Below are 9,744 nucleotides of genomic sequence, written 5' to 3'. Positions count from 1 at the left end.
TACAAACAAATTAATTTTAATCTGTGCCACTGTGTCAATGAAAGTGCTGCTTTGATCTTGTAACAATGTTGTTTTAAGAAGTAAAATGGACGATGAGGCATGGATCCCACTACCTCTTGCATGCTAAGAAAACGCTCTACCATTTGAGCTAAACGCCCTACAAACAAATTAATTTTAATCTGTGCCACTGTGTCAATGAAAGTGCTGCTTTGAGATCTTGTAACAATGTTGTTTTAAGGAGTAAAATGGACGTTGTGGGCATCGATCCCCCTACCTCTTGCATGCAAAGCTAAACGCCCTACAAACGAATTAAGTTTAACCCTGTGTCACTGTGTTAATGAAAGTGCTGCTTTGAGATGTTGTAACAATGTTGTTTTAAGAAGTAAAATAGACGATGAGGGCATACAAACGAATTAATTTTAATCTGTGCCACTGTGTCAATGAAAGTGCTGCTTTGAGATCTTGTAACAATGTTGTTTTAAGGAGTAAAGTGGACGTTGTGGCATCGATCCCACTACCTCTTGCATGCAAAGCTAAACGCCCTACACACGAATTAAGTTTAACCTGTGTCACTGTGTCAATGAAAGTGCTGCTTTGAGATGTTGTAACAATGTTGTTTTAAGAAGTAAAATGGACGATGATAGCATCGATCCCACTACCTCTTGCATGCTAAGCAAGCGCTCTACCATTTGAGCTAAACGCCCTACAAACGAATTAATTTTAATCTGTGCCACTGTGTCAATGAAAGTGCTGCTTTGAGATCTTGTAACAATGTTTTAAGGAGTAAAATGGACGTTGTGGGCATCGATCCCACTAAAATAGAAGTTGTGGCATCGATCCCACTAAAATAGAAGTTGTGGGCATCGATCCCACTAAAATAGAAGTTGTGGGCATCGATCCCACTACCTCTTGCATGCTAAGCAAGCGCTCTACCATTTGAGCTAAACACCCTACAAATGAAAAGTTAGTTCGTGATCTGTTAAAGAGCTGTTGCCGAACCGGCGGATGGGGGTGCGAGAGTGGGTTGGGGGAAACTGTGACTGAAGTTGAGGGCTAACCTTTTAGCAGGCACCAAGTTTGTACAGCCGTGGGACAAGGAAAAAGGAAAGCTCCCAGACGTGGAAGCGACTAGACAACACGCGGACACAGCGATGGAAAATCTGTGCCATGACTCTAGTGGACGATCACGCCATCTAGCTACCCTATGACTTTACAGCTCAACAAACGAATTAATTTTAATCTGTGCCACTGTGTCAATGAAAGTGCTGCTTTGAGATCTTGTAACAATGTTGTTTTAAGGGGTAAAATAGAAGTTGTGGGCATCGATCCCACTACCTCTTGCATGCTAAGCAAGCGCTCTACTATTTGAGCTAACGCCCTACAAACAAATTAATTTTAATCTGTGCCACTGTGTCAATGAAAGTGCTGCTTTGATATCTTGTATGTTTTAAGGAGTAAAATGGATGTTGTGGGCATCGATCCCCCTAAAATGGACGTTGTGGGCATCGATCCCCTTAAATGGACGTTGTGGGCATCGATCCCCCTAAAAATGGACGTTGTGAGCATCGATCCCACTAAAATGGACGTTGTGGGCATCGATCCCACTAAAATGGACGTTGTGGGCATCGATCCCACTAAAATGGACGTTGTGGGCATCGATCCCACTAAAATGGACGTTGTGGGCATCGATCCCACGATGTTGTGGGCATCGATCCCACTACCTCTTGCATGCAAAGCAAGCGCTCTACCATTTGAGCTAAACGCCCTACAAACGAATTAATTGTAATCTGTGCCACTGTGTCAATGAAAGTGCTGCTTTGATCTTGTAACAATGTTGTTTTAAGAAGTAAAATGGACGACGAGGGCATCGATCCCACTACCTCTTGCATGCTAAGGAAAACGCTCTACCATTTGAGCTAAACGCCCTACAAACGAATTAATTTTAATCTATGCCACTGTGTCAATGAAAGTGCTGCTTTTTGTCACTAAAATGGACGTTGTGGGCATCGATTGATGGTTTTTGAGACTTTGTTCTACGAGACACAGACTTAAGAAAACCAGGAAAAGAAATCAAGCATGCTATCCTCTTGTCTCCCGCCCTAGGAGCACCACCACACTTGGCAGTGCAATTGTTGTCTGAGCTCACTCACCCGTAAGCTTTTAATATTTTTCTCAACCTCGGAATCTACGGTTTCCTTTCCCCCTTCTTAGAATGACAGCCGCCTTCTTCTCCGTTTTTATGTGCTTTCTGTCTACGCTGCTCACGCTAGACATCCATGACCCCAACTTTCTGGGTATGCTGTTTATCCTACTTCTTTGTGGTTATATTGTATACTTCACGCATCATTTCATTCTCAGATGCCTAAAGTATCCTGCGTTCGTGGTCTTAATGATTTTGACCGGCTTTTTTATCTACGTTTCCATAGTTCAGTGTGTTTTTCCCTGGCTTTTCCCCATGGTTTCTTACTTTGCCAACTCTTCATCCATGTGGGTAACGGTATCCACGCTCTCTGCTGCTGGTACTTACGTGTTGAACTCCGGATTTTGCTGGACTTGCACCGTTCTTCTTTCCGTTCGCAACAATGATCACCATTCCCACGCTTTGGGCCGCGAATCTTATTAGTGGTCCGGTGAAGCGGAACCCAAGCTGTGGGGGATCGTACGGTGTCCTCCTCCGCTATCAACGTTGTTTCAATTGAAGATGCTACCAAACTAATTCGTGCTGCAATTGAACCATTCGCCAACTTTGCAACTTCTGCAACCAGTCCAGCACCGTCTCCCGCCAATCCAGCTGAGGATCTACAAAAAGTTATTCATGAAATCCGTGCACTACTTGTCCCCCTAGAAACTCTAGTTCTTTCTATCGCCAATACCGTTGCTGAAGCTCCTACAGCCACCTATATTGCGATGGCTATGGAAAACCTCGCCGACAAACTTGACCATCTCACCACTGTTGAAGGACACAGTTGTTACTCCTTCTATGCCTTCTCCCACCCCCGCCAACTCCAGTTTCCACGACGCCAACATGCTCTGACACCATGCTGACACCCCGTCGATCAGAAGTTCATCCCAGCATCACATGCGCCACCAGTTCGCTCCCCTTGCTGAAGATGGCCCAGAAGACTGCAACTCTGACGATCTTACTATTGAACAGAGCGCGAACGCTAAATTCACAACAGTGCGACGAACTCCTACTTCAAAAGCTCGAAAAGTAACCATCAACCTTGCGTCTCGTGACCCAATTCCCGACGAATTAAAAGAAGACTTCGCCAAATTGTCCGAAGCTGAACTACTTGACAAACTCCGCAAACGGGAAGCAGAACGCAAAGCAAGCTGAACGCGCCCCTGAATTTCTGACAGACGAAGAAAAGGAAATGTCGATGGATCAATTACATCGAAAATGGAAAGTTGAACGTCAACGACGCATGGAAACCCGTGAGATGCTGCGAACTTCTGATTTTGAGCCGTTAGGTGAACTCTCCGCAGAACAGAAGCTACTTCCCCGCCGTGACATCCAATGACTCATCAGCAACAGAAAAAGTGAAGTTTGGGCACAATCCATGCGTTCCAGGGGTATTGAAGTTCTTGAGTGTGAGGTGTGCCATCAATTGTATACTGAATTAAAAGGAAAGCACCAATGCATCGCAACTCGTTGGCAAACAGACGGATCCACGCCAGCTACCACGAAAGGCTTAGTCGTTACACAATCCACAAGGTGGTCTACGATTACGAACAGCTGCAATTACAGATGAAGCCAAAGTATTAGCCGATTACGAACATCTACGACGCGCCAAAGAGGAAATAGAAGCTCGACATCGTCTGTTACAGTCCCCTACGCCTGCAGAACCCACAACGCCCCGCAACTTCCGATATTCCAATGACCAACTTGGCGCAGTCCTCTACCCAACGGCGAATATTTCGTGCCCATTCTTTCGACTGTTAACCTGATACATACATTCCATTATAATTCGCAAAGCTCTGACTACCCTTCGTCTACGTGTTTTTCGTTGTCTACGTCCATTCCTTCCTCGTTTTTCAGCAACTCTTCGTGTGATGATTTTGTCCATAAGCTCCAATTCATTGAATTTCTCAATCGTTCATCCTCGTTTCTTGCTCTCGTTGATTCTGGATCACAATTAAATATTATCTCTTATGTCCTTCTTCCCTTCCTTACATACCTGCTGTTCACCCATTCGGGCGTTGCATGGGGTTGGTGGCAAAGCTAACGACGTGGCTAAATGGATCGACTTACCTGTGACGTTGTCTAATTCTGTAACTGTGTCGGTGAAATGTGCGGTAGTAACTGATCTTCCATGTATTGCGTTATTTGGTCTTCCATTTTTGAGTCAACTTGGTGCTGTCCATGACATTCCTAATCGTGTTTTGAATACCATCTACGGGCCCATTGTCCCTTCGCACTCCACCGTCTGTCGATCCTCCAGCTTCCAACTCTGCTTTCGCTACTTCGCCCTCCGTGACCCTCGATTTTTCAGATTCGCCATTGAATGAAGCTCAACGTCAAGAAGTCCGCGATCTGCTAAGCGAGTACGACGGCCTTTGGAGGGGCGAGCAGCGTGGAAAGGCCGCTGAACTCGAACATAGGATTCGTCTAACAACCGATCGACCTGTTGTCGTCCGCTCGCGTCCAATTACTGAGGAACAGAAGAAAGTTGTGGATGCAGAAGTACAGAAAATGTTAGATCAGAAAGTTATCCGCCCAAGTTGTTCACCATATGCTTCCGAAGTTGTGTTAGTACCAAAGAAGACAGGAGACTGGCGCTTTTGCATTGACTTCCGGGCGCTCAACAAAGTGACAATCAAAGATCGTTATCCACTCCCTCGCATCCAAGACTTGATCCATGATAGGCTCATAGCCTAAAGTTCGGGAAAATGGTTCTATGAATACAATGAGGGCGAAACTCCTCAAGGGGGCAATATGAAATTCGTAAAGAAATGTGTGGCAGAGAAAGAAGACTGAGTTTGGTTTTGGATAAAAAATGAAGGAAAATGTCCAAATGCATACAGGCCATAGGAAAAGCACACGAAACCAATGAGGCACAACTTCGGCTCTCAACCCGACACGATCCCCCCAGAACCCAAGTTGGGCCTAACCCCATCCAACAAATACTTTGGATTGAAGAGCCTTTTTTTCCTCACAAAGTTGATTGATACTTTCCAATAGGAAAAGAATCTTATTAACTGATGCTTGGATCATTGGCGGGAGAGCAGAGATAAGAGGCATTAGGTTGATAGCTTTTGGCGCTAAACGGCTGAAAGTCGACTTACACACCCGTAAAACCGTTTCCATATCGTTTTTCTTTTTACGGTGACCTCGATGATTCCTCTTCTGTTTTTTACCATTTTTTATACACGGATTTCCCGTGTAGAATTTTGCGGCTTCAGACTTCTTTACATACATAAATGGTCGTTGGTTATCGTCATGCTGCCAAGGTGGGAGTCTTCTGTGGATGTAATGTTGTTGTAGTCCTTTTTGTGGTACTGAATATAAATCTGTCTTCAATAGGCGATTCCTCTTGTCGAGTCGCACCAAAGAATGACAAATTTCTTTCAAACATCTTAATAGCTTCGGCATTTCTTCATGATCGTACAATACTAGCTGAACTCCAATGCTTCCTTCTTCAGAAGAACCATTCTCGGTCACGGCACCAGTTGATAGGCTCATAGCCTAAAGTTCGGGAAAATGGTTCTATGAATACAATGAGGGCGAAACTCCTCAAGGGGGCAATATGAAATTCGTAAAGAAATGTGTGGCAGAGAAAGAAGACTGAGTTTGGTTTTGGATAAAAAATGAAGGAAAATGTCCCAAATGCATACAGGCCATAAGAAAAGCACACGAAACCAATGAGGCACAACTTCGGCTCTCAACCCGACAGCACCTTATGAGAAATCAAAGTCTTTGGGTTCTGGGGGAAGTATGATCGCAAGGTTGAAACTTAAAGGAATTGACGGAAGGGCACCACCAGGAGTGGAGCCTGCGGCTTAATTTGACTCAACACGGGAAAACTCACCAGGTCCAGACATGGGAAGGATTGACAGATTGAGAGCTCTTTCTTGATTCTATGGGTGGTGGTGCATGGCCGTTCTTAGTTGGTGGAGTGATTTGTCTGGTTAATTCCGTTAACGAACGAGACTTTGACCTGCTAAATAGACACTACAGCCACGGCTGTAGCTGGGCTTCTTAGAGGGACTTTGCATGTTTAATGCAAGGAAGTTCAAAGCAATAACAGGTCTGTGATGCCCTTAGATGTTCTGGGCCGCACGCGCGCTACACTGATGCATTCAACGAGTGTTTCCTGGCTTGAAGAAGTTGGGTAATCTTGTGAATATGCATCGTGATGGGGATTGACCATTGTAATTATTGGTCATGAACGAGGAATTCCTAGTAAGCACAAGTCATCAGCTTGTGCTGATTACGTCCCCCTTAATGCTGAGACTAAAACGGTTGATGGGTCCGATACTTCTTCTTCTTGATCTTCATGGGGTGGTTTCACTGCTTGATAGAAAGTTTCTGTCAATCGTGATGGATTTGAACATGATGGGTCCGCTGAAGATACTTTGTCTTTCACGTAGGTAAGGAAGGGTTGTAGTTGTTCATGAACGGCGTCCTGGAGTCGTTCTAGGCTGTTGTATGATGCCCCGCTGTCCGGTCCTTCTACGTCTACGATGACGTAGGCATCATAAGCCTTGTTGTTGGATTTTATTGTTGCTTTCTCTAGTACCTCCGCCGATCGCGTCGCTCAGCGGAGTCCTGTCGAAAAAGGTGATTGCTAGGAATTTGAACGTCTTCAATCTTTATCATTGTATTTGCCACTGAAACTTTGTCATGTTCTTGTTCCGGTTGAAATTCGTCATCCTCTTCAGGGTAAATGCGAGCTACTGCCACCGTTGTCTTCATCTTGGTGTCCTTGATGTCGGATGGTCCTTCAGGGGGTCCCGGATGTTTTCTTTTTCCCCTAGATTCTTTCTTCTCTTGATTGTCAGGTTGTTCCTTTGTCTTGGGAGGTTCGGGTTTATCATCTGGCACGTTGGGGACTTTGTCTCGCACTTGTTGATAATTCGCCATAGCCGTCGCAAGGTCCATTTGTTTCGTGATAATTTTGTCTCCTTTGGCTATTACTTGGGTGACGTTTCGGAATGGTATCCCCTTCTTGAAGGTAACTTTGTTGGATTTTCTTTGAAAGCAGTCGTGCTCGCCCTTTTTCGTATGAGTCCCGCAATCGGGACATTTCTCCAATTGTATGTTCTTGTTCTTTAAGTGGTCCTTCCAGATCCCGTCCTTCCATTCCTTGATCCATGCAAAGGCTTGGGAGGGGGTCATATCGAGTAGTTCATCAGGAGCATCTGCTTGTCCGTGTATCTTCCGTAGCCTTTCTCTTGCAGAGTTCTCGAAGAAGAACGCACAGACATCATTGAGGGTCTTCAATTTCCCTTTTCCCATGTTTCGGATAGGTCCAGGTTGTTTCATTTGCGTCCTGATATTTCGGATAGCAGCATTAAATTTACTTTGATATTCACCGATGGGGAGATGTTTGTGGTCCTCATCGAACTTAGCTGCATCGAACTTTCCTGGTTGGTCCGTGCCTGGGAGTAAGTACTTAGCGACATCGATGTTGTAGATCTTCACTTGTGACAGGTCTTGAGCGTGCCATGCTTCTAAAGCTTTCTCATATTCTGCCATATCAACCTGGGCGGTGAAAGCCAAACATTCTCTGAAGTGATGTAGGGCGGCTTCAGCTGGTTCTGGATATTCAGGAGTCGTCCGAACTTCCTTTTCATCGAACTTTCCTGGTTGGTCCGTGCCTGGGAGTAAGTACTTAGCGACATCGATGTTGTAGATCTTCACTTGTGACAGGTCTTGAGCGTGCCATGCTTCTAAAGCTTTCTCATATTCTGCCATATCAACCTGGGCGGTGAAAGCCAAACATTCTCTGAAGTGATGTAGGGCGGCTTCAGCTGGTTCTGGATATTCAGGAGTCGTCCGAACTTCCTTTTCATCAACTGTGAAATCATCATCCATAGCTGGTCCTGTTATTTCTTCTTCTTCTTCGTCCGACGCTGATCCATTTCCTGATTCTTCATCAAGTAGCAGGTTAGCAACCATCACGGGAAGTGTAGCCAACTGATTATTTGGTTCTGTTAATGCCAGCATCTGCTTTAGCTTCTTCCTTAGTAATCTTGCCTTGAAAGTCTTTACTTCGTCGAGGTCCGTTTGGTTCTTTTTGCTTTGGTCCATCGGGAGAGCAACACCAGAGGTGCCCTCATCGTCCACCATGATTTGATTTTTGGTCCTCTTCGTGAGATTTCCAAAAATTGGTAACAATGGCCGTCCGCCAGCGCCAGACCAGGAGATTAGAGCGAGAACTCCCACAATAGCCATTATCGTTACCGTAAGATCGAAGGCACCTCTGGTTGATGGTAAATGATTGATTGCATTATCCCATCCCGCTAGAACTTCATTCCTCAAGCTTCGAAATAAAACTTTCAATACTTTAGCTGCGGCTAGCATGATGAATGAGATGATGGTCCCTTTGAGAGCCCACAACTTTATCTTCGCAAAAAGGTCCTTCCAATAAAGACACGTTGAACAGATTCCCGCAATCAATAGATAAATGAAGAATTGGGCTACCTCACTACTGACAACTTTCTCACACGTTAGCATCCATGCTTGAAATGTTGTTAGGAATGTGTGGTCCTTGATTGTCTTTGTTGTTTGGTCCTTTTCTTCATCCTCGGGGGTCGTTGGTCTTGGTTCATTTTCGGTATCAATTGACTTGTAGGCCGCAACAAACCAACAAGACAGCGCCAACTGACAGCGACAGGGACAGGAATGAGGGAGGAAACGGGGAAGGACTCCCGAATGGAGCCTCAAGACTAACGGAACCAAGGGGAAAACGGCTCCTAAACGCGCTTGAGAGGGGGGAAACCACTGAAAGAAAGAAAGAGAGGAGACATGAGGGACAAGTGTATGAGAGGTAAAACAATACGAAGAGGACTAAGTAAGATCCCCAATAAATTGAGGTGCGAGCGATGCGGATCCATCCTGAAAGAGAAGATGCCAGGCAGACGAGGCGTGTGCCGGCGAGGAAAACCATGATGGCGGCGCAGAGAGGGTTCATTCCCGAAGGTTGGGAGGAAGGTTGGTCCGATGGAATGGAGGTTGAAGACAGGGGGGGGTTAGGTCTGTGCCAGAAGGTTGACTGAATTTAAAAATGAAATGGTGCACCCAAAATGGGACAGAAAAAGGCAAAACAACAGGACAAGATACTTTGGAACTCGAGCGGATTACCAGCCAAATTGATAGAAAGAAACTGACTGTTGTCGCAGGGGTAGGAACGTGGATCGTAGGACCGAAAGGGGGCGAGTTCGAATCCCAGCACCTGCCTTTTTTGGCTGTTATGATGAAGGCAAACGCATATGTAGGCCATGAGGCTTGCAAAAATGTCGAATATCAGATTATCAATGACTTTCTTCTCCGTGGATATTTTGGTTTGATACCCTTCTGATTTGGGGGAGTCTTTAACCACGACTGTATCTTTGGGGTCCTTAATTGCTCTAACTTTCGTTGTTAACTCGTTGATATCTACATGATTTTCTTGGAAATTCTTCAACTTCCCTAGTATTTCGATCAACTGAGTTAGCCCTTCAAGGTCCTTTATGATGTTGTTGATTCTTCTTTCAGCGTCTGTTCCTTCCTTCACCTCGTTTTCAGCAAGTTTTCCCTTC

The sequence above is a fragment of the Condylostylus longicornis genome, unplaced genomic scaffold, assembly GCF_029603195.1.
Source record: "Condylostylus longicornis isolate FDR11 unplaced genomic scaffold, ASM2960319v2 ptg000307l, whole genome shotgun sequence".
Classification (NCBI taxonomy): Eukaryota; Metazoa; Arthropoda; class Insecta; order Diptera; family Dolichopodidae; genus Condylostylus; species Condylostylus longicornis.
The sequence above is the reverse complement of the archived record's forward strand: the minus strand, read 5'-3'. Positions refer to the sequence as shown.